The following is a 4732-nucleotide window of genomic DNA, read 5'->3' as shown; positions in this document are numbered from 1 at the left end:
CTCTTTCTCTCCTCCTCTTCTTCCCGTCACTGGTAGGGTTGGAGAACTTTTCCCAAAGGTATTTTTTTTCCCCCCGAGGAGGTCGTTGCCCTGCACCAGCCAGACCTTCAGCCTTGGCTGTCACCTCCTGCAGACGGCGGGTGGGAGAAGCAGCAAAGCCCTGCCACGAAGAGTTTGAGCAGCTTAGAGGAGACTGGACTGACACACGTGCCTTCTTACAGCAGTGTAGGATAGCACATACCCCTCATCCGAACAACCAAGGGTAGCCTTTTTTTATTATTATTTTATTCTGTTATGGTGACGACTGACGGGGTCGCTTCCAGTAACTTATTTTTTTCCAGTTCTCGAAGTGGCCGTTTTCATTCCATTCAGGACTCGCTCGCAGGAAGAATTTGAAGTATAATCATACGTGTGAGCAAATGCAAGAGGCTTTTGTTTTATTCCTCGGTTTGTAATGCAATTTAAAAAGCAGACACTACTGTATTTGAGTTTTGCAAACCCAAGTACGTGTTAAAATTACTAATAGCTTCGGTCGCGTAGGACCATCCTCAGCATATTCTAAAAATAATCTTCCCATGTGAAAACACAACGTACCTGGAGATGTTGTGGTTTGTTTTTTTTTCAACTGACCACTTTGCTGCTGTGATCTAAAATTAATCTGGCTGCCGAATCTGGTGACTGACTTTAAATTTTCCTTTCGCTGTGTACACGCTGTGGGCAGTAACCACGTTTACACAATCGTTTCTGTTGTCAGCTCTTCCCTGGCGGGTTTTTTTATTTCTCCTCTCAGTCGTGGCAAAGCTTTTTATTTCATTTTTGTGTTCCTGAGAGCTGCTGGCTGGACATGCTGAGCCAGTTTCTTTTTAAAAATCAGAGGAGCTTGTCAGGATGCTGCCTTCATTTCTTTCCATCATTTCGCTCAGCTTTTTGCCAGGGACGGAAAGATTTTTCCTGAGACATCGGAGCTTGACACCTCCAAACTCCCAGCGATGTGGATTTGTTTCGCAGTGGCGCCTGCTCCCCGGGCAAGGTCGGGATGCTCTTTGGGGCCAGTGCAGGCGCGGAGTGGGGGGAAAGAGCCCTCGTTTTGAGGCTCGCCAGGGTTTTTTTCACCTTTTTGAGCCATTAGCTTCTTCATTTCAGATGACTTTGCCGTAGGGCGGCTGCACCAGCAGGGTGGAAGCTCGGGTTGCTCTTGCATCCCAGCACGGTGCTGCCCAGGGCATCCTTTGTACCTGCTTGGAAAGAAAGGAGCATCTTTAAATCCTCTTCACAGAGAGGCGAGGCCCAGTTTGCAGTACACAAATAATCATTGGGGTTTTTTGTTGGTTTGTTTTGTTTTTTTTTTACTTTCGATACAAAACATTCCTTTTTTTATTAGCCGCAGTCATGTATTCATTCCATTCTTCCTTTTGTAAACTTTTTTGGGCCCACGTCTTTTATGGGCATTGATATATATAAATATATATATAAATATATATGAATATATTTTTTTAAGTTTCCTACACCTTGAGGTTGCATGGTCTGTAAGGTTGGCATGTCTTTATATTGTATACAGATTTTGCACGCCAAACTTGGCAGCTTTGAAAACGAAAAAAAAAATTGTGGTTTTGGGTTTTTTTGGGTTTTTGGTTTCTTTTTTTTCCTCTCGTGGCATTTGCGGAGACTAAAGGTTGGGACGTTGTTGTCATACACACACATGCGCGCACCCACGCACGCACCCACACAGCTACACACAAAGGAAGGAGAGTGGGAATATTTTTTGCGTCTTACTGAACTTAATAAGAAATAGTGCTTTTTATTGTTTAAAAAAAAAAAAGAGTAAATAAAAAGGACTACTTAAACATTTCTCATTTTAAGAAGAAAAAAAAAAAAAGACGTTTATCTAGCACTTGTGACTTACCAATAATAGAGTTTATTGTATTTATGTGGAAACAGTGTTTTTAGGGAGACTACGCAGAACACACAAAGTAAACTGCCTGTGTCATTATTAATTTTTTTTTTTCCTTTTAATTTGGGTTGGTATTTTATTTTGATTTCTCGGCTGGGTGGGGAGGTTGGATGCAACCCTTTGTCAACACACGTAGTCATTAATTCTAAGGAGATGAATGACAAGGACTTTAAAGAGTTAACTCTTCAGCACAGCTGTGTTAACTTTTTTTAAAATTACTTTTACATGATGTATTATTGCTAGGTTTCACTTTAAACAGTCGTGTACTGTGCAACACTGTGGTTTAAAACAAGACTTTACATCAAAAGGAAAACATGTTTCTTCATTGTCATGAAGTTGAGCTCGTTCTCAGCTCATCTTCAGTTTGTCTTTGATATTGATGAAAAAGTATCCTATTGAAAGAAAATAAATTAACACTTTTCTGTGCTCCATAGTGGAGGCGCTATTTTCCAATTTATGAGGATGACAAACTTATATATATAATATATATAGAAAAGTGGGGGGGAGGGGTTGAAACATTATTCACCCAAGAGCTTATTACAGATATGTAGTATCAAAAAGTTGTAACTATATTATATTCTACTTTATACCTATACATGCTCAGTATGACGTCACCATTGGTAGCAGCCTACCGGTTTACGCTGTAATTTAGACACAATTTCACTCTTATTGTATGGACCCTACTTTAAGTGATGGTAGCATTCTTTGTGCTAAATTTTCTGATGGTCCTTTCTTTTACTTGGTGCAGTTGGAATATTTTTCTCATTCTTGTTTTTGTTTGGGGTTTTTTGTTTTGGTTTTTTCTTTTTTTTTTTTTTTTTTTTTCCTGGCCAATGGTGTCTTTCTCTGACAGTACTGACTTCAATTTCAACTTTATTAGGAGTCCAGTATTTTGTACCACATTATGACAACTTGTTATTCTTGTGGTGTAAATAAAAAGAAAAAGTTAATTATAGTACCACCTTGGTTTCTGTTGCTGATCTTCTTTTCATCTGGTGCCTTCGGTGTGATGTCATATGTCATCCGTTTTAAACAAAAGTTTCTTGGTGTTGTGGAAGGGGGTCTCAGTGCTGAAGCAACTTTTTGGTCAGAAGATACCCGCACATATGTTGGGATGTTCATGGTAGGAAAATTGTTAGAGCTTCTGCCCACTTTTCCTGCTGCTCCAAGATGCGTGTTGACAAGTGCCTGCATGTAGGGATTGTAGAATAAAAAAAGACGATCTCCCACTGAAATTGGGTTTCCGGCAAGAAATCTGTGAGAGCAGCTGAATTTCCCCCAAAAGCCAGCACCAAGTGAAAACCAGGAAAATCAATGGAGGGAAAAACTGGCATTTTGTGTCTGGTTCTGTTCTGCCTCATGGAGTTGTTAGTGCTTTACTTCGCTGTAGCCCAAGCGCTTTAAAGACAGCTGGATCTAGACCTGGCTGCTCTCAGGCCAGTTCAGTAGGGAGCGAGACGCGAGTCCCAGAGATCCTTGTTGCCATTTCACAATGCCTGTATCCGCAGGGCTGTGGCATGTCCCCCCTCCAGCAGATGTCCTTCACCTCCAGGGTAAGTCCCATTTCCGTGCCCGATTGTCCGGTTCTGCTCTGCCCAGTTGTGCAGGCTGGGTGGGAGGCTCTCCCACAAATCCATGGATCATGTCTATGCCCCATTGGAGCCGATCCTCCACTCTTGCCCATGTTGTCTGTGGCTCAGGAGAGGTTCTCAGTGTTGCCCTCAAGTTCAGATGGGTTAAGCAGATCCACCCTTTTTCTTCCATGGTCTCATTCAGACATGGTTTCCCTCTATTTAGCCTCTATCATCCCTGGAGCCCACTGAACTGTCTAAAATCAAGCTTCTCCATGTATGTCAACTGGAGGTGTCCTCTGATTACAAGGCAACCAGCTACGCTTCAGTTCTGATACCCTTTCACTGTCTCCTTCCTGGATGGAGAGGACAAGTCCTTGGAACTCCCATTTAAGCTAAGGCTCGTGTACCTCAGCAGAGTGGACTTGCCCATTGTATGGGAACTGCTGCAGAGCAACACTGGCATGAAAGGGAACAAGCCTTATGCCATCTGCTTGGAGAGCAGCCTTCAGCTTAGTGTCCCAGCCTGTGAGTAGTTTATGAAGCAGGGAAGAGGAGTCAAAGGTAGTCTAGGGACCTGCTCATGGCTTCAGTGTCTGTTATGCCATTGGCAAACCTAAGCAATTCACCAAGGAGAAAATCACCTTTCCTTCTATGAGGCTGGATGCTGGCTTCTTGCTCATGTGGAATGAGCCTTCCGTGCTCAGGGATCATCTCCACGGACATTGCGTTAGTCCATCTGCTCGGCAGGGCAGTGCGAGGAGCTGGGGAGTCTGCTGGGCTGTATGGACTGAAAGTAGAAATAGCAGGCTGATGTTTACAATCTGCAGGGCACCTCGTGGAAGGTGTTGGGGGGAGCACACAGGAAAAAATTGTGATGTTGGGAGCATCTCTGCTACCCCACGTGCTAGTTGCTGTCCTTTGCATGCTTGGGGAGCATCATCCACCAAGGTGCTAGATGCTCAGACCCTGGGGCAGGGTGGCCAGGGTGAAGGTGCAAACCCACAATGGACGCACAGGGATGAGGCTGTCTGGATGCACGTGCCTCTCAGGGAAAGAGGCGAAGTTGCTCATGGCCAAAGCCCACCTAAGCCATTGCGCTTAAAGATGGCAAGAGGACCAGAACAGTGATCCCATGCAGTGTCCCGCTCACATGTGAGGGCAATGCATGAGCCCTCATCCCTGCCCATGGCAGCAATGGTGGCACCAC

General features: G+C 44.0%; 1 pseudogene; it reads left to right on the top strand.

The window, feature by feature from the left end:
- Positions 1 to 1528: 1528 nt before the first annotated feature.
- Positions 1529 to 3149, top strand: LOC103901178 (annotated as a pseudogene).
- The last annotated feature ends 1583 nt before the right edge of the window (positions 3150 to 4732 follow it).

Source organism: Aptenodytes forsteri, unplaced genomic scaffold (assembly GCF_000699145.1).
Source record: "Aptenodytes forsteri isolate BGI_AS27 unplaced genomic scaffold, ASM69914v1 Scaffold443, whole genome shotgun sequence".
Taxonomy (NCBI): domain Eukaryota; kingdom Metazoa; phylum Chordata; class Aves; order Sphenisciformes; family Spheniscidae; genus Aptenodytes; species Aptenodytes forsteri.
Note: the sequence above shows the minus strand (reverse complement) of the source record. Positions and strands in the feature narration are given on the sequence as shown.